Raw genomic sequence first — 21149 nt, 5'->3', positions numbered from 1 at the left:
AGGAAAGAGTCAAAGAGAGCACTGCTAAAGCTGCTCTCATCTCAGCTAAATGTTCCCATGCCCAAGGTTGTGCCCTCTAAGGAGCAGCATCAAAGGCTTCCCAGTAAAATAGTGCCATCAGAAGCTAAATGAAAAAACAGGCAAATAATAACAAGCACCATGAAATGAGGGACAATTATATCCACAATTGCTACAATATATTATTTAAGTGTCTAGTTTTCAGAAAGAAAAAAAAGAGACATGAAAAGCAACAAAAATGTGTGACACACACACACAGGGCTGGGCCTGGTGGCTCACGCCTGTAATCCCAGGACTTTGGGAGGCCGAGGCAGTCGGATCATGAGGTCAGGAGATCGAGACCATCCTGGCTAACACGGTGAAACCCTGTCTCTACTAAAAATACAAAAAAAATTAGCCAGGCATGGTGGCGAGTGCCTGTAGCCCCAGTTACTTGGGCTGAGGCAGGAGAATGGCATGAACCTAGGAGGCAGAGCTTGCAGTGAGCCAAGATTGTGCCACTGCACTCCAGCCTGTGCGACAGAGCAAGACTCTGTTTCAAAAAAGAAAAAAAAAAAAAAAAGAAATGTATGATGGTAATATCTCATTAAAGAGAGACTATATTAAAGATAAACTATCTAAAAAAAAAAAAAAAAAAAAAAAAAAAAGGACCAGGCACAGTGGCTCACGCCTGTAATCTCAGCACTTTCGGAGGCCCAGGTGGGCAGGTCACCTGAGGTCAAGAGTTCGAGACCAGCCTGACCAACACAGAGTAACTCAGTCTCTACTAAAAATATAAAATTAGCCCGGCATGGTGGCGCATGCCTGTAATCCCAGCTGCTTGGGAGGCTGGGGCAGAAGAATTGCTTGAACCTGGGAGGCGGAATTTGCAGTGAGCTGAGATCACACCATTGTACTCCAGCCTGGGCAACAAGAGCAAAACTCCATGTCAAGAAAAAAAAAAAAAAGACCAAATAGAAATCCTGAAGTTGAAAGGTTGAAAGTACTGACTGGAATCAAAATTTAAAAATCACTATAGGGCTCAACTACAGATTTGAACTGGCAGAAGAAGAAATGAGCAAACATGAAGCATGAAGACAGGCTAATAGAGAATAATATCCAAAAAGCAGAAAGAAAAAAAGAATAAAGAAAAATAAAAAGAGTCCCAGAGGAATGTGTGACACTAAGAAACTCACCAACATACATATAATAGGATTACCAGAAGAGTACAAAAAAACTATTCAAAGAAATAATAACTAAAAATTTCCCAAATTTGAGGAAAAACAATATATATATATCCAAGAGGGTTAACAAGCTCCAAGTAGGAAAAGCAGAGCGCTATACATAGAAACATCACAGTTAAAGGGTTGAAAGTCAAAGACAAAAAGAACTTATTTTTATTTATTTATTTATTTATTTTTTGAGATGGAGTCTTGTGCTGTCGCCTGGGCTGGAGTGCAATGGCGCAATCTCGGCTCACTCCAACCTCTGCCTCCCAGGCTCAAGGGATTCTCCTGCCTCAGCCTCCCAAGTAGCTGGGATTACAGGCGCCCACCACCACGCCCAGGTAATTTTTTGTATTTTTAGTAGAGACGGGGTTTCACTATGTTGGACAGGCTGGTCTTGAACTCCTGACCTTGTGATCCACCCACCTCATCCTCCCAAAGTGCTGGGATTACAGACGTGAGCCACTGCGCTGGGCCCAAAAAGAACATCTTAAAAGCGGCACAACGAAGATGAAACAAGGACAATCCCAGACAAACAAAAACTGACAGAATTGTTAGTGATCCTATCTTATAAGAAATCCTAATGTAACTGCCCAAAGGGTTCCTCCTGCCTCCTGCACAAAGACAGACCATGGCATTGCAGTAAAGAAACAGTTTAATTAGACATCAGGCCAGCCACACCACACAGAAGATGGAGTTAGTACTGCAATAATTCTCCCTAAAGCTTCTAAATTAGGGGTTTTGCATAGGCAGTTTGGGTGAAGGGGTGGAGGTCGCTAGGCTTGGTGCTGATTGGTTGGGGTGGAGATGAAATCAAAGGGGGTCAAAGCTGTCCTCTTGTACTGAATAACTTCTGGGTGGGGCCACAGGAGCAGGGTTGGAGGGTCCAGGTAGTGTTAGACGTGAAAAAAAAACTGAAAAGATATCTCAAAAGGCCAATCGGCAATAGTAGTATTGTCTGCAGGAATAGTTGGCAATCTATGTCTACACCTTAGCAGAATCAGTCTCCTCTCTGCCCCCTAGCCTGATGGCCTTCCATTAACTTTATAAAAGCAGATGAGTTTGGGGGAAGGTCTGTTATTTAAACAATCTTCTGGCCAGGCACGGTGGCTCACAGCTGTAATCCTAGCACTTTGGGAGGCCGAGGCGGGTGGATCATGAGGTCAGGAGTTCAAGACCAGCCTGGCCAAGATGGTGAAACCCCGTCTCTACTGAAAATACAAAAATTAACTGGGCATGGTCTCAAAAACAAAACAACACAAACAAACAACCTTCCAAAGTTAGCTCAGACTAAGTTAGCCCAGACGAAGCCCAGGAATGACTGAGGCAGCTTGAAAGCTAAAGGCAAGAGGACGGGTGGGCTAGATCAGGTCTTTTTCACTATCTAATTTTGCCACTGATATAATTTTTGCAAAGGGGGTTCACTAAGGGAACTTCCTCAGGATGAAAGCAAGTGGCCTCAAACCATATTTTATAAGAAGCAAAATAGAGGCCAGGCACAGTAGCTCACGCCTGTAATCTCAGCACTTGGGAGACTGAGGCGGGCAGATCACGAGGTCGGTAGTTCGAGACCAGCCTGGCCAATATGGTGAAACCCTGTCTCTACTAAAAATACAAAATTTAGCCGGGCATGACGGCATGTGCCAGTAGTCCCAGCTACTTGGGAGGCTGAGGCAGGATAATCGCTTGAACCCGGGAGGCAAAGGTTGCAGTGAGCCAAGATCATGCCACTGACTTCAGCCTGGGTGACAGAGCAAGACTCCATCTAAAAAAAAAAAAGGAAAAAAAAAAGGAAGCAAAATAGAGAAAAAGAGCATGGTTAAAGGTAATTATGTAGTTGTAAAGATAGTATAAATGCATATTAATTCTTCTCTTAATTGATCTACAAAACAAATGAATAAAACAGTATGCTTATAATTTCATTGTTAGGCCTATAACACATATAAACTAATAATATTACAAAGAATATGGGTGTGAGCAAAGCAGTATTGGAGTAAGGATGTGATACCAGATGATAACCCAAATCTACAAGATAAACAAAGAGAAGAAATGCTAAATAAGATGGTTAATACGACAAAAACTATAAGCATTTGCTCTCTTTTGCTCTCTGATTCTTTAAAAGACATACAATTATATAAATTAATACTTATAACAGTGTATTGCTGCATTTGTAACATGCTTAAATGTAATATATGTAATGATAACTGCAGCAAAAGGCAGAAAAAGAAAAACTATGCAGGGGTAAATTTCCATATCTTACTGGACTTGTCAGTAAAACTCTGTAGTAGGTTCTGATAAGTTAAGATGCATGTGACAAGTCTTAGAGCAACCACGAAAAAACAAAAAACTTAAAAAAATTGTTAAAGAAATAAAAAGTATAACACTAGACAATATTTATTAATACAAAAGTAAACAACAAAGGAACTAAAAGACATGAGACATAGAAAACAAAAAGTGGAAGAATTAAATCTGTTTAATCAATAATAACACTAAATGTAAGTAAATTAAATAACTCAATAAGGCTGGGCATGGTGGCTCATGCCTGTAATCCCAGCACTTTGGGAGGCCAAGGTGGGTGGATCACAAGGCCAGGAGACAGAGACCATCCTGGCCAACATGGTGAAACCCCATCTCTACTAAAAATACAAAAATTAGCCAGGCGTGGTGGCATGTGCCTGTAGTTCCAGCTACTCAGGAGGCTGAGGCAGGAGAATTGCTTGAACCCGAAGGCAGAGGTTGCAGTGAGCTGAGATTGCACCACTGCACTCCCACCTGGGCGACAAAGCAAGACTCCATCTGAAAAAAAAAAAAAAAAAAATCCTCAATAAAATGGCAGATATTATCAAACTGGATGAAAAAACAAGAACCAACTATATGCTGTCTAGAGTTGACACACCTTAGATTTATAGATACAAATAGATTGAAAGTAAAAGGATGGAAACAATATATCATGCAAATAGCAACCATAAGGTTGCTGAAATGTCTGTATTAATATTAGACATATAGAACTTTAAAAAATGCTACAAGAAAGAAAGAGGGACATCTTTAATAATAAAAAGATATCCTTAGGAAGATATAACATTTATAACCACATATTCACCTAAAAACAGTCCCAATATACATGAAGAAAAGTTAACAAAATTGAAGGGAGAAACAGACATAAAGAAATACATATTCAACAACAATATTCAGAGACTTCGTGGCCCACTTTCAAACAATGGAGAAACAACTATGAGGATGATCAACAAGGAAACAGAAGACTTGAACAACATTATAAACCCATTATACCTAATAGATACCCATAGAACACTCTATACCTAGATGAGACACATTATTCTCAAATGAAAATGAAACATTCTCCAAGATAGACTATAAGGTAGGCAACAATAAAAGCCTCAACACACTTAAAATAATTGAAATCATACAAAGTTTATTATCTGGTCACATTGGAATAAAGAAATCAATAACAGAATGAGAAAATAAATAACAAGAAATTTGAGGGATGCACAAAGAGTAGACATTAAACCACACACTTCAAAATAATCAATTGGTCAAAAAAACCATGAGGCAAATTCAAAAACACTTTGAAATGAATAAAAATGAAAACACAAAATATCAAAATTTATGGAGAGCAGGTAAAGCAGTGTTTGGAGGCAAATTTATGCCTATAAACATCTATATTTAAAAATTAAGAAAGATTTGAAATTCATAATCACCTTCAGATATTAAAAAAGAATAAATTTAAAGCAAGCAGAAGAAATAAAAAAAGATTGAATCAGAAATTAATTAAAAAATAGACAATTAATGAAAATTAATGAAACCCAAATGTAGCTTTTTGAAAAGATCAACAAAATTGACAAAACTTTATCTAAACTGACCAAAAGAAAAAGAGAGAAAACTCAAGTTATCAAAATTCAGAATTGTCTTAGTTTGTTTGGGTTGCTCTAAAAAACTACCATAGACTGCGTATCTTAAAAACAACAGAAATGTATTCCTCACAGTTTTGGAGACAAGGAAACCTAATATCAAGACAGGCAGATTTAGTGTTTGGTGAGGACCTATTTTCTCGTTCATGGATAGTACTTTCTTGCTGTGCCCTTACATGCTGAAAATGGGAAACCAGCTCTCTGGAACCTTTCTTATAAGTGCACTAAACCCATCCTGACCTCATGATCTAATCATCTCCCTAAGGCCTTACATCCTAACACTTACATTAGTGATCAGGTTTTCAACATACAAATTTTGGAAAGACACAAGCATTCAGACCACAGCAGGAATAAAAGAGATAATATTGCTAGCAACATTACAGAACTAAAAAGGATTATAAGGAAATACTACTGCAATTGACTTGATGTTTATGTTCCCCATGATTTATATGCTGAAATCCTAACCCCCAAAGTCATGGCATATACATTATTCTCAACTTTACATGGAACATTCTCCAGGGTAGGTCATATGTTAGGCCACAAAACATGTCTTAACAAATTTAGGAAGCTATAGATCATACGGAGTATCTTTTCTAGTAAAAATAGTATACAACTAGAAATCAATAATAGGAAGAACTGTGGAAACTTTACAAATACATGGATATCAAACAATGTGTCTCTGAATAACCAATGAGTCAAAGAAGAAATTAAAAGTGAAATTAAAAAATTTTATGAGACAAACAAAAATAGAAACAACACACATACCAAAATCTATGGGGTACAGTGAAAGCAGTTCTAAGATAGAAGTTTACAGCAATAAACATCTACATCAAAAATGAAGAATGATCTCAAATAAATGACCTAACATTGCACAGATGGAACAAGAAAAGCTAAAACCTGAAAAAGCAGAAGAAAAAGATAATAATAAAGATTGGAGCAGAAATAGAGACTAAAGAAACAAACTTCAACATCCTTCAAGATAAACATAACCTCTCAACAAATTATGTGTATAGAAGTTTCATAGCTCAATGCAATAAAGGCCATATATGACAAACCCATAGCTAACATCATACTGAATAGAGAAAAGATAAAAGCTTTTTCTCTAAGATCTGGAGAAAGACAAGAATGCACACTTTCATCGCTTCTATTCAACATAATATTGGAAGTCATAGCCATAGACATTACACAAAAGAAAAAAGTCTTCCAAATTGGAAGGGAGGAAGTCAAATTGTCTGTTTGCAGACAATATGATCTTATGTAGAGATAAACCAAAAGACTCTACCAAAAAACTGTTAGAACTAATAAGTGAATTCACTAAAGTTGCAGGATACAAAGTAAATATGCAAAAATCAATAGCATTTTTATACCTTAATAGTAAACAATCTGAAAAAGAAATAAAATAAAACAATTCCATTTATAATAGCTACAAAAATCTATAAGATACCTAGGAATAAAGTTAACCAGAGAGGTAAAAACTATAGAATACTGATGAAAGAAATTGAAGAGGACACAAATAAATAGAAAGATATCCATGTTCATAGATTGGAAGAATTCATATTGTTAAAATGTCCATATTATACCAAACTATGTAGAGATTCGCTGTAATCTCTGTGAAATTTCCAATGATATCCTTCACAGAAATAGAAAAGAAATCCTGAAATTCATATAGAATGACAAAAAACTCTGAATAACCAAACTAATCTTGAGCAAAAAAAGCCCCACAACAACAAAGCTGGAGGCATGATACTGCCTAACTTCAAAATATATTACAAGCCTATGGTAACCAAAACAGCATGTATTGGCAGAAAAACAGGCATTAAAAAAACAGTGGAACAGAATACAGAGCCCAGAAATAAATCCACACATCTACAGCCCACTGACTTTGGACAAAGGTGCCAAGAACACACACTGGGAAAAGGGCAATCTCTTTAATAAATGGTGCTGAGGAAATTGGATATCCATATGCAGAAGAATACTGTACCCCTATCTTTCACCATACAAAAATCAACTCAAAATGAATTAAAAACTTAAATATTAAGACCCAAGACTATGAAACTACAGAAGAAAACATAGAGAAAATGCTTCATGACATTGGACTAGGCAAGGATTTTTTTGATAAGACCTCAAAACACAGGCAACAAAACCAAACATAGACAAATGAGATACGCCAAACTAAAAAGCTTCTGCACAGCAAAGAAAACAATCAGCAGAGTGAAGAGGCAACCTACAGGATGGGAGAAAATATTTGATACTATACATTGACAAGACATTACTGTTCAGAATATATAATGACCTTAAATCAACAAGCAAAAAATAAACCTCATTCAAAAAATGGCCGAAAGACCTTAACAGGCATTTTCCAAAAGAAGACATACAAATGGCCAACAGACATATTAAAAAATGCTAACTATCACTTATCATCAGGGATAATGACCCTGGTCACTAATGACCATAGAAATGCAAATAAAAACAATGAGACATCCCCTCACTCCAGTTAGAATGGCTGTTATAAAAAAGACAACAGATAACAAGTGTTAGCAATTACATGGAGAAAAGAGAACCCTTAATACACTGTTGGTGGGAATGTAAATTAGTATAGCCATTATGGGAAACAGTATGGAGGTTCCTGAAAAATTAAAAATAGAACTATCATATGATCCAACAATCCCACTATTGGCTATATATCTGAAGGAAATGAAATCAGTATGTCGAACAGACATCTGCACTCTCATGTTTATTGCATTAATTGGCTATTCACAATAGCCAAGATATGGAATCAGTCTAAGTGTCCAACAATGGGTGAATGGATAAAGAAAATGTGGTATAATGTAATGGAATACTATTCAGCCATAAAAAGGAAGGAAATCTCGTCATTTGTTACAACATGGATAAACTTGGAGACATTATGTTCAGTGAAATAAGCCAGGCACAGAAAAACAAATACCACATGTTCTTACTCATATGCATAATCTAAATATGTTAATCTCATAGAAGTAGTGAACAGAATAATGGTCACCAGAAACTGGGGAGAGTAGAGGTAAGGGGGAAAGGGAAGAGGATGGTCAACAAGTACTAAGTTACAATTAGAAAGGAGGAAAAAGTTCCGGTGTCCTATAGCACAGTAGGGTGACTATAATCAACAAAAAAGTATTGTATATCTCAAAAGAGCAAGAAGAGAGGATTTTGCATGTTCCTACCAAAAATAAATGATAAATATTTGAGGTGATGAGTATGCTAATTACCTTTATTTGATCACTGTACAATGTATACAGGTATCAAAACATCACATTTTACCACATAAATAGGTACTATCATTATGTGTCTATTAAAAATAAAAAATTTTTTAAAGTGGTTCTGGGATGGTGAGATATCTACATGCAAAAGAGTGAATGTAGGCCCCTACATCATACCACATACAAACATGTACTCAAAATGAATCGAAGTCCTAAATGTAAGAGCTAAAGGTATAAAACTGTTAGAAGAAAATATAACAATAAATCTTCATGACCTTGTAGTAGGTAAAAGTTTCTTAGATGTGACACTAAAAGCTCAAGCAACAAAAGAAAAACAGATAAATTGGACTTAATCATAATGTAAAATATTTGTGTTTCAAAAGACACCAGCAAGAAAGTAAAAAGACAACCATGTAATGCGAAAAAAATATTTACCAGTCATATATCTGAGAAGAGATTTGTATCTAGAATATAAAAAGAACCTTCACAAGTCAATAATTAAAATATAAATTACGTAATTTAAAAGATAGGCAAAAGATGTACGTAAACATTTCTCCAAATAAGATATACGAATGGCCAATAAATACGTTAAAAGATGCCAAAATCAATTAACTATAAAGAAAACACAAATGAAAACCACAATGAGATACCTCTTCACACTCCCTAACATGGCTATAGTACAAAAGACTGAAATATCAAGTGTTGGAGAAGTTGTGGACAAATTGAAACACTGTTGGTGGAAATGTAAAATGGTACAGCCACTTTGCAAAACTGTTTGGTAGTCCCTCAAAAGGTTAAATATAGAGTTACCATATGACTCAGCAATTCCACTCTTAGGTTTGTACCCAAAAGATATGAAAGCTTATGTCCACACAAAAACTTATCCACAAATGCTGATAGGAGCATTTTATTTGTAACAGCTAAAAAGTGGAACAGTGCAAATATCTATCAGTTGATAAATGGATAAATAAAATATGATTTAGCCGCAAATGGGATAGTATTTGCCATTTAGAAGGAATGAAGTACTGATACATGCTATGGCTTAAATGAATCTTAAAAATGAGCTAGGAGGCAGGACTCAACACAGGGCTCAGACATTGGACCAAACTGAGTACTAGCTAAAACAGGTCTGGGGCAGAAGCACCTCCCCATAAGACATGCCCATTAATGTGCCATGTCAGTTTACCATTGCCATGGCAACAAGTTAACATTCCTTTCCATAGCAATGACCTGACAACCCAGAAGTTACCACTCTCATCGTATAAATTTCTGCATAAACCACCCCTTAATTTTAATATAATTAACAGTGGGTATAAATATGACTGCAAAACTGCCTCTGAGCTGTTATTCTGGGAGTATGGAGTAGCCCTGCTCTGCAAGGAGCAGTACTTCTGCTGCTGCTGTATGCTGCCACTTTAATAAAAGTTGCTGTTTAATACCACCGACTCACCCTTGAATTATTTCCTGGGCTAAGCCAAGAACCCTCCCGGGCTAAGACTCAATTTTGGGGCTTGCCTGTCTTGCATCATCTGGTGACCAGCGAAGGGAGGAAGACAGTGGAGACGGTAGTGATTGGTGGAAATGGCAGTGATTGATTGGTGGAGACAGTGAGACCTGGATGGTGAGACAGTACAGACAGAGAGGCAGCGACTGGAGACAGACAATGAAAGATGGCAGTCAGAGAGACTGAAATAACAAGAGACAGCAGTCCGTGAGAGTGAAACATGGCAATCTGCAATACCACAAGGAGAGAGACAGCAAAAATGTCTGATCTCGAGGCTGCAAGAGCTGTAACACTGAGGCTGTAACAATAAATAGCTTCTAACACTACACAGCTATAACACTAACCAAAGACTCTTTTAAGAGCCGTCATCTTTCCCTGGCAGGCAGCAGAGCAAAGTGGAGGATCAAGTGGCCATGGTGCTGCTGCCTTGTGTGGGACCCACTGCTCCAACCAGCAGGTCAGTGGATTACAGGTCCCTGTGCTGCCCCTCTCACAATATGGCAGCTGAGCCCACTCAAGCTGGGGGAACCTGGAGAGACCTATACCCAAGTCCTGCGTGGGAGATTAGTTGGTGCAACGGGTGAATGTCTCCTCTCTTCTCCTTCCCAACCATAATATTAGGTAAGCTAGGAAATGAAAGCCTTTGGCTAAGTGGTCAGTTAAAAGTTACCCGTGGTTTAGATGCTCTGAAGCATATCCTTGTCACCACTTTTCCCATTTTTTGTTTTTGTTTTTTCTTTTCCTCTGACTTCATTTTATTGCTCCACCATTTGTTTTATTTTCAGTCCTAAAAATGTATGTTTTGATTTCAGTTGTTTGTTTGCAGTCATGTTTGCTTTTGACTTTCTGTTAACTGTATTTGGGCAATTGTTCAAGGCAGGATACTTGGTTGTGAGAGATCCCCCATTGTGTGGACTCTAGAACACCAGAGTCAAGTTGTTCTGTGATCCCAGCTTGGTCTGGGGTTCACTCTTGGCCACGCCTGGGGTGCCCCAAGGTTTTTGGGATTTGGTGAGAGAACACTCATTGGCTGAACTTCGGACACTCCAGGTTTTCAGCATAGGTATTTTTGGTCACCCCAACAGATGCTCTGGGGTTTTCGGCATTGACATTCCTTCTAGGATTGTGGGTTATAGCCCCTCACCCTAGGGGACTATTGGTCTTGCCATTTTCTGCCCTAAAGTTGAAAATATTATTTTCTTAATAGTCAGCTGTAAGCCCCTTCCTATGTGCTGTCCTATAACTGCCTTGCTCAAGCCCTTCTTGGTCAAAGAAATTGAGATTTCCCAGACTCCTGGCCTGATGAACAGCACCTACAGTGATAGGCAAGTGGCCACCTGAATATTTTTTGGTGTCTCCACTTCTGGGTAGGTTCTCCAGCAAGTCAGGGCCTCTGAAGTCTCCCCTTGGGCAATGCAGTTTACCCTTCCCTTCCTCCTTTCTACAGTCACTATTTGTTAGTCCCCCTCATATAACTCACTCTCTATGGAATTTAGGCTCAACATCCAACTGCCATTTGTAGTTTGTAATCCATTTTTGTAACACCTTGCTATCTATAGAAAGTGTGAATTTAAAAAAGGAAAAGCAACTAGGCATTTGCTAAACTTAGGCTAACTAAAACCCCCTGTAGAGACTCTTAGTGGACATGGGGACAACAGTGAGCATCCCAGAGGATTCACAATTAGGGTGTCTTTTAGACAACTGAAGTAAGTTCAAATTAGTGCAAAGAAAACTGGCACTTTGAAACCATCAGCTCTCATGAGGACCCCGTCACCATCACAATAAAAGTATGGGGGAAACTGTCCCCCATGATTCAATCACCTCCTATCAGGTATCTCCCTCAACACATGGGGATTATAATTTGAGATGGCATTTGGGTGGGGACACAGAGCCAAACCATATCATTCTGCCCCCAGACCCTCCCAAATCTCATGTCATTCTCATATTTCAAATCACAATCATGCCTTCCCAACAGTCCCCCAAAGTCTTAACTAATTATGGTATTAAACCAAAAGTCCAAGTCCAAAGTCTCATCTGAGACAAGTCAAGTCCCTTCCACCTATCAGCCTGTAAAATCAAAAGCAAGTTACTTACTTCCAAGATACAATGGGGGTACAGGCATTGGGTAAATTTTCCTATTCCAAATGGGAGAAATTGACTAAAACAATAGGGCCACAGGCACCATGCAAGTCCAAAACCTGGCAGGGCAGTCATTAAATCTTAAAGCTCCAAAATGATTTCTTTTGACTCCATCTCTCACATCCCAAGCATGCTGATGCAAGGGGTGATCTCCCACAGCCCTGGGTAGCTCTGCCCCTGTGACTCTGAGGCTACAGCCCCTGTGGCTGTTTTCACAGGCTGGTGTTGAGTGCCTGCAGCTTTTCCAGGTGCATGGTGCAAGCTGTCAGTGGATCTACCTTTCTGTAGCCTGGAGGACAGTGGTCCTCTTCTCACAGCTCCACTAGGCAGTGTCCCAGTGGGGACTCTGTGTAGGAGCTCCAACCCCACATTTCCCTTCCACGCTGCTCTAGCAGAGATTCTCCATAAGGGTTCTGACCCTGCAGCAGACTTCTCCCTGGACATCCAGATGTTTCCATACATCCTCTGAAATCTAGGTGGAGGCTCCCAAACCTCAGCTCTTGTCTTCTGTGCACCTGCAGGCCCAACACCACATGGAAGCCACCAAGGCTTGGGGATAGCATCCTCTGAAGCAATGGCCCCGAACTGTACCTTGACCCCTTTTAGCCACAGCTGGAGTTGGAGTGGCTGACATACAGTGTGCTGGATCCTCAGGCTGCAGAGGAGCAGGACCCTGGGCCTAGCCCAGGAAACCATTTTTCCTTCCTAGGCCTTTGGGCCTGTGATGGAAGGGTTTGCTGTGAAGATCTCTGACATGCCCTGGAGACATTTCCCCATTGTCTTGGCTATTAACATTCAGCTCCTCATTACTTATACAAATTTCTGCAGCTGGCTTAAATTCCTCCCAGAAAATGGGTTTTTCTTTTCTACCATATAGTTAGGCTGCAAGTTTTCCAAACTTTTATGCTCTACTTCCCTTTTATTTTTCTGTCCATAAGTTTATTCTCTTTATCTGAAAAACCCTCACAGAAAAGTGGTTTAGCTCTCAGCAGTCTGCTTCTGAGCTCTGAGGAAGTCTGCCCTCTTTTGAGCTACCCAATCTTTCTTCTGAGCAAGGGATATTTTGGGAAAGTTCCACCTCTTCTTTTTAACTTCTTTCTTGGACTTCTTTTTGTAGACTGGATTTTCTCATATTGCAGCATGAGTTTTCTTATATATTTCCATCATGTCTGGAGTTATGCTGTTCTTTACATATTGAAAGAACTGTTTCTTGTTAGGATCTTCATCTCCTTCCATTAAGTAGTGCATGTAATCTGCAACTTTCTGGCCCATGATGTACTTCTGGTGTACTTCTGCATTAAATTCTTTGCTTTCAGAATCATAACCAGGGAATCGTTTGGTACTGTGAGGGATAGACAAACCTTCATCCACAGTTCCCTTCAGGGCACCAAAGACTTGATTGCCAGTGGTAGTTCTGGCAAGGCTTGCATCCAAATAGTAGGTAAAGGCACCTGGCTGACCATCAATGCTTTCCACATTGTATTCATCACCAGTCATCTCCACTTGGCCTTCATAGATCTTGTCCACATCAAACCTATTGAGAAGCCTGCGGGCTAGCAGCAGGCCAGTACAATATGCTGCAGCATAATTTGTCAGGCCAACATTCACACCATATTTTGGCAGTTTGTGCGCATATGCTGCACAGACTATCATATCCCCCTCTATACGGACATAAGCAATCTGACAAATGATATGTCTTTTTGTTACATGAACTATCATCCTGTATTTGGGTGTGTTGTATTTATTTTTATCCTGTATCACCAAGCATTTCTGAGAATAATAATCATTTTTACCCTCTCATCGTCTTCTAAATTTCACTTGGTATCTCTTAAAGTAGGCCTTATTGTTAACAACTTTAATAAACCCCATCCTGCAGAACAGAGACCTCTGCTTCCCTTTTAAACGTAAGTTCCAACTTTTTTTTTTTTTTTTTTTTTTGAGACAGAATCTGGCTCTGTCGCCCAGGCTGGAGTGCAGTGGCGCAATCTCGGCTCACGGCAAGCTCCGCCTCCTGGGTTCACGCCATTCTCCTGCCTCAGCTTCCTGAGTAGCTGGGACTACAGGCGCCCACCACCACACCCGGCTAATTTTAGTAGAGATGGGTTTCACCATGTTAGCCAGGATGGTTTCGATCTCCTGACCTCGTGATCCACCTGCCTTGGCCTCCCAAAGTGCTGGGATTACAGGCATGAGCCACTGCGCCCAGCCTAAGTTCCAACTTTGAACCATCTCTTTGTGAGTGCATATAGCTGAATGCTTTCAGAATCAGCCAGGCCACCTCTTAAATGCTTTGCTGCTTAGAAATTTCTTCCACCAGATACCCTAAATAATCTCTCTCAAGTTCAAAGTTCCACAGATCTGTAGGGCAGAGGCAAAATGCTGCCTGTATCTTTGCTAAAGCACAGCATAAGTAACCTTTGCTCCATTTCCCAAAAGGTTCCTCATCTCCATCTAAAACTGTCACAGGCTTTTGAGCAAAGTGACTCCATTTTGAGTGAGGGCTGGGAAAATGAGGCTGAGACTTGCTGGGCTACATTTCCAGAAAATTAGACATTCCTAGCCTCTAGATGTTTATGGCTAAGGGAACACATTTATGATGTTTACTGAAACAGACCCAGACTTGGGAGTGTCCAGATATCCTGATATCTGGGGAATAAGGACATTCCCAATTTTGCTATAAAGATAACAATATTGATTCTTGCAAAATATAGTAATTAAGAAAATTAATCCTTTATCACAAACCCTTGTAACAGAGCACATCTCCCCAAGCACTATTTTTATCCTATAAATATACAAGCATTGTACCTAGGGTGGATGCATTCCTCTTCTTACTTTCAGGAACATCCTACTCTGTCTGTGGAGTAGCTGTCCTTTCACTGCTTTACTTTCTTAATAAACATGCTTTTACTTTGCACTGTGGAATAACCCTGAATTCTTTCTTGCACGAGATCCAAGAACGCTCTCTTGGGGTCTGGATCAGGACCCCTTTCCAGTAACAAAACCACATCAGCCTGGACTTCATTGTTTATATCACTGTCAGCACTTTGGTCAAAACCATTTAACAAGTCTCTAAGAAGTTCCAAACTTTCCCATGTCTTTCTGTCTTCTTCTGAGCCCTCCAAACTATTCCAACCTCTACCTGTTACCCAGTTCTAAAGTCACTTCAACATTTTCAGGTTATCTTTATAGCATTACCGCACTCCTAGTACCAATTCTCTGTAGTAGTCAATTTTCACACTGCTATAAAGATACTTACCTGAGACTGAGTAATTTATAAACAAAAAGAGGTTTAATTGACTCACAGTTCTGCATGGCTTTGGAGGCCTTAGGAAGCTTACGATCATGGAGAAAGGTGAAGGGGAAGCAGATGCCTTCTTCACAAGGTGGCAGGAGAGACCTGGTGGGTGCAGAAAAAACTCCCACTTTTAAAACCATCAGATCTTGTGAGAACTCCCTAACTATCATAAGAACAGCATGGGAGAAACCACCTCCATGATCCAATCACCTCCCACCAGGTCCCTCTCTTGACATGTGGGGATTACAATTTAAGATGAGATTTGGGTGGGGACATGGACCCAAACCCGTATCACATCCTAATCTTGTTTATTTCCTTCCTTCTGCTTGCTTTAGATTTAGTTGACTGTTTTGTTTTCAATGTCTTTAAATTGGAGGTCTTATTATTGATTGGAGATTTTTTCTTTTTTTTAATAGATATTTACAGCTATAAATTCCCCCTTTAACCATTGTTTTAGCCATATCCCATAATTTTTTTGTTGTGTTGGGTTTTGTTTTCATTCATTTCAAAGATAGTCTTTTTTTCCCTCTGGCTTCTTAAGCTATAATTGACAAAAATTGTATATATTTATGGTGTACAATGTGATGTTTTAATATATGTATACACTGTGAAATGTTTAAACCAAAGTAATCAACATATTTAGCACTGCATATATTTATCACTTTTTTAGTGGTGACAGCATTTAAAATATACTCTCTTAGCAATTTTCAAGTATACAATACATTATTAACTATGGTCACCATGCTGTACAATAGATCTCCATAACGTATTCATCCTAATTGAAATATTGTACCTTTAGACCAACATCTCGACATTTTCTTCCATCTCATCCCCACCGTAGCCCCTGGTAACTACTATTTTACTCTCTGCTTCTATGAGTTGAACTTTTTTGGATTCTGCATATAAGTAATATCATACAGTATTGTCTTTCTCTGCCAGGATTATTTCAGTTAGCATAATGTTGCCAAGTTCCCTCATGTTGTTGAAAATAACAGGATTTTCTTATTATTTAAGCCTAAATACTATTCTATTGTACATATATACCACGTCTTCTTTATCCATTCATCCCTGAATGGACATTTAGGTTGATTCCATATCTTAGTTATTGTGAATGATGCTACAATGCACATGAAGGTGCAGATATCTCTTTGACATACTGATTCTATTTCTTTTGAATAAAGAAAATAAGGCCGGGTCCGGTGGCTCACGCCTGTAATCCCAGAACTTTGGGAGGCCGAGGCGGGTGGATCACCAGAGGTCAGGAGCTCGAGATCAGCCTGAACAACATGGGGAAACCCCGTCTCTACTAAAAGTACAAAAATTAGCTGGGCGTGGTGGTGGGCAACTGTAGTCCCAGCTACTCGGGAAGCTGAGGCAAGAGAATTGCTTGAATCTGGGAGGTGGAGGTTGCAGTGAGCCGAGATCATGCCACTGCACTCCAGCCTGGACGATAAGAGCGAGACTCCATCAAAAAAAAAAGAAAGAAAAGAAAATACATTTTATTTCCTTTTGTGTATATACTATAGGTTTTTTAAAACTCAGAAGTAAAAATGCTGGATCAGGCGGGGCGCGGTGGCTCACACCTGTAATCCCAGCACTTCGGGAGGCTGAGGCAGGCGGATCACCTGAGGTCAGGCGTTCGATACCAGCCTCAACATGGAGAAACCCCATCTCTACTAAAAATACAAAATTAACCAGGCGTGGTGGTGCATGCCTGTAATCTCAGCTACTTGGGAGGCTGAGGCAGGAGAATTGCTTGAACCTGGGAAGGCGGAGGCTGCAGTGAGCTGAGATCGTCCCATTGTGTTCCAGCCTGGGCAACAAGAGCAAAACTCCATCTCAGAAAAAAAAAAAAAGGCTGGATCATATGATGATTCTATTTTTAATTTTTTCATGAACTTCCATATATTGTTTTTCATATGGCTGTTCTAATTTACATTCCCACCAACAGTGTATAAGAGTTTCCTTTTCTCCACATCTTTGCCAACACTTGTTATTTTTTGTGTTTTTGATGATAGCCATTCTAACAGGTGTGGGGTGATAGATTCTTGTGGTTTTGATTTTCATTTCACTGATGATTAGCAATGTTGAGCATTTTTTCATATACATGTTGGCCATTTGTATGTTTTCTTTACAGAAAAGTCTTTTCAAGACCTTAGCTCATTTTAAAATCAGATTGCTTGCTTTCTTGCTATTATTTGATTTCCTTATATACTAGAATTTTTGGGGGGGTGGATTTCAGTTTCTCACCCATATCATCAAGACTCAATGCCTCCCATCATCAATATTTATTGAGCATTTACACTGTACTAGGCACAATAGAACATACAGAAAACACTGTCCCTGCTCTTGAGAAGCTTACATTCTAAAAAGGTGTAGAAAAGAAGCTTACATTCTAAAGAGGTGTAGAAAAAATACGCCTCTTTTAAAATGGCATTTTTGTTTGGTGTTTTCTGCAAAGTACTGAGGAAATATTTTGTAAAGTGTCTTTGGGTATAACTTAGTCCCATCATTATTTAGAGAATAGAGGAAGAGAAAGAGAAAGGATTTGAAAGACAGACAATGACAGGCCGTTCAGGATACATAGGGTTTTAAAGGGAGATAAACAAAATCTAATCAACCAAGGAGAGATTTGCTGCAGTAAATAGGATGAGGGAAATAGTTTGTGGAATGCAAGCAAAGGAAGCAGGGTGTCTTAGACATTCAGTGGAGCCAGAAAGATCATGCGGCCTTTTTCCAAGTACATGGCCACCAAGTAGGAATGGTTGGTGACAAGACAGAAGGCTAAAAAAGGAAGGTAATCTTGTGCCACCTGACAAATAGAAAGAATAAAGGATCAAAATCGAAGGCAGGCTCTAACAGTATGAAGAAATTCTTAAAAACCAAAAAGTGATTTGGAAGCACAAAACTTATAGATAATGCTACCCCATGTCATGATGGGCCAAGAACATTGTGCCTTCCTAAGTTAGAAAATGCCATATACCAAAATTTAAACGGAACATATTACTTTTTTTCCCAATCAATCTCCCCCTCTCCCAGTAAAAACAGGAACTCATTTTTTTCAGGGTGGGGAGGAGGAGACAGGATAATGGGACATGGTTGGAAACAGTAGTTATATTAGTAGAATTTTTGTTATTATGATAAACTTCGTGTTTAAACTTGACAAAAGCCCATTAGCTGCCAAGAAGGAATAAGGAATAAATTTCAAAAAATGTACAATTTCCTTTAGAGAAGTTTCAGAACCAAAAGACTAATTTACATGAAAAGCTGTAGAGAAAGTAGTTGAAAAGTACATTCATAAAACTTTTATTCCACTGACATGAATTTAATACACATGTTCTTAACAATTATGCTTGGACTGTCCTTGAAAATTTCGTAAGACATTAAACAAAGCTAGCCATCATCTCCAGTTATTTCCCTGTTAACTATTTTTACAGCACACGCATGTTAGGCAAGTATCAAGAAAAACCACAAAAGCAAAAAAACCTAAAAAAAGTTAAATACATGTTTTTTGTTGTTGTTGTTGTTTTATTGCTGTGCTTGATATACATGTAGTAATGAACACCAAGCAATTCATTTTTCCTGCATCTTTACTTTTACATTTGTTCTTAGGTTGCCTAAAACATTTAAATACAAATAAAATGAGTGTAATAAAAATGATGAAAACTAACAGCAGGTAACTTTACAAATAATGAAATGTGAACCATTTCTGCCCTTATTCAGAGTAAAATGGGTCACAACTTTGTCTAAAGGAACACTTCTGCAGCCATAGTCAAAGGTGTGCACATTGAGATTAAGTATTCCACAGCTATACATAGTTTAACATGTGGTATCCATGGGATATCTGTTTCCACCACAGCCTTGTAAGTGCTCCAAACCTTAAAGTACCCACAATTACTACACCTGTAACTGGAACCAATGATCTCTTTTATTCCCCACTAGGACAAACCAATATGTACGCAGTTTTCTCTGCTTAGACATGGAAGCAGTTTTAACACTGGCCCCTGTGAAGCCACAATGTACCAAAAGTACTATGCCAAACATTTATAACTTGTATAAAAATTCCACATCCCCATAGTGTCCACCTCGAGATGAAAACAGGTAACTCCCTAAATGTTAACTAGCTCTACTCCCCTAATATTAAACATAAAAACCACATGGGAAATATAGAAATTCAAATAGAAGTAACATAAACCTCTCATAAATTGTAAACAAAAAACTATCTGTGGGACAGCATAGATGACAAATGGTCTACTATGTAAATTTTAAAATGAGGCAGATAAAAGTTGGAAGGTGGGTTAATTTTCACCTCCTTCTCCTGCTTCAGCTTTGTCTCCTTGGGTATCCGATGTCCACAATGTCAAGTTGTCTGTCAGTAATTGCATTATTAGCGTGTTGTCTTTGTATGACTCTTCACTTAATATATCAAGTTCAGCAATGGCTTCATCAAAAGCTGTCTTTGCAAGAGAACAGGCTTGCCTCCCTCCCTCCCTCCCTCCCTCCCTCCCTTCCTTTCAGATGGAGTCTTGCCCTGTCACCCAGGCTGGAGTGCAATGGCATGATCTTGGCTCACTGCAACCTCCACCTCCCGGGTTCAAACAATTCTCCTGCCTCAGCCTCCCGAGTAGCTGGGATGACAGGTGCCCAACAACACGCCCCACTAATTTTTGTATTTTTAGTAGAGACGGGGTTTCACCAGGTTGGCCAGGATGGTCTCAAACTCCTGACTTCGTGATCCACCTGCCTCGGCCTCCCAAAGTGCTGGGATTACAGGCGTGAGCCACTGGGCCCGGCCAAGGGCAGCCTTTCCCCGGGGAGTTCAGAGGAGTAAATCCAGTCTGATAGGATGTGTTGGTTGCATTTCCTTTTTGCTGCTTTCAAAAGCTTCTTGGTATGCTTGTTGTGACTGATCCACAATCCCTTTCTTGTCATCACCAGCAACAACCTGAGCCAAGTAACAGTAGTAATCTCCTTTCATTTTCAAATAGAAGACTTTGCTCTCTGCTTGTGAAGCACTGGGGATCAAGTACTTTTCCAAAAGAGACAGTACATCGTTGCAGATATCTCTTAGCTCTGTCTGAATTTTCTCTCTGTATTCTCGAGCCATCTGCTGTTTTTTCTCAGCACCTTCCGTCTTTTGTTCAATACTTGAGACAACACTCCAAGATGACCTATAGGCTCCTACATTTTTAGAAGCAACTGAGAGAAGGTTCCTCTCCTCATTGGATAATTTCAGCTCCTTGCTCAGTTACAGATTTCATGCAGGCTGCGATGTCATCATATCTCTCAGCCTACTGGGCCAGTTCAGCCTTCTGAACCAGCTCATTTTTTCCATGACTGGATGTTCTGTTTCTGGAGTGGGTGGTGATGGCAGACCAACAAGGGCTCAGTAGTCTCTGGGCGGCAGCGGTGGTGGCAGTCAGGGGCTTGATTTCCTTATAAACTAGAATATTTACTCCTTATAAGAAGTATGGTTTGCAAATATTGTCTCCCATTCCATAGCTGGTCTATTCACTCTATTGAGCCTTTGTTGTGCAGATAGATGCTTTTTATTTTGATGCAGTCCCATTTGTCTACTTTTGCTTTTGTTGCCTGTCCTTTGGGGTTATATTTTTTAAAAATCACAACCCAGACCCTTATCAAGAAGCCTTTTTTTCTGTTTTTTTTCTCTTAGTTTTACAGTTTCATGTCTTACATTTAAGTATTTAATCCATTTTAATTTTATTTTTGGTTATGGTATGAGATAAGGGTACAATTTTATTTTCTGTATGTGATTATCTAGTCGTCCCAACACCATTTATTAAAGAGAGTGCCCTTTTCCCACTGTGT

At 39.2% G+C, this 21149-nt stretch overlaps 2 pseudogenes; both read right to left on the bottom strand.

The window, feature by feature from the left end:
- Window positions 1-13003: 13003 nt before the first annotated feature.
- Window positions 13004-14033, bottom strand: LOC101137848 (large ribosomal subunit protein uL18-like; annotated as a pseudogene).
- A 6106-nt stretch (window positions 14034-20139) lies between these two features.
- On the bottom strand, window positions 20140-20779 carry LOC101137466 (14-3-3 protein zeta/delta-like; annotated as a pseudogene).
- Between the last annotated feature and the right edge of the window lie 370 nt (window positions 20780-21149).

This window comes from Gorilla gorilla, chromosome 5, assembly GCF_029281585.2.
Source record: "Gorilla gorilla gorilla isolate KB3781 chromosome 5, NHGRI_mGorGor1-v2.1_pri, whole genome shotgun sequence".
Lineage (NCBI taxonomy): Eukaryota > Metazoa > Chordata > Mammalia > Primates > Hominidae > Gorilla > Gorilla gorilla.
This window is presented reverse-complemented; position numbering and strand designations above follow the sequence as displayed.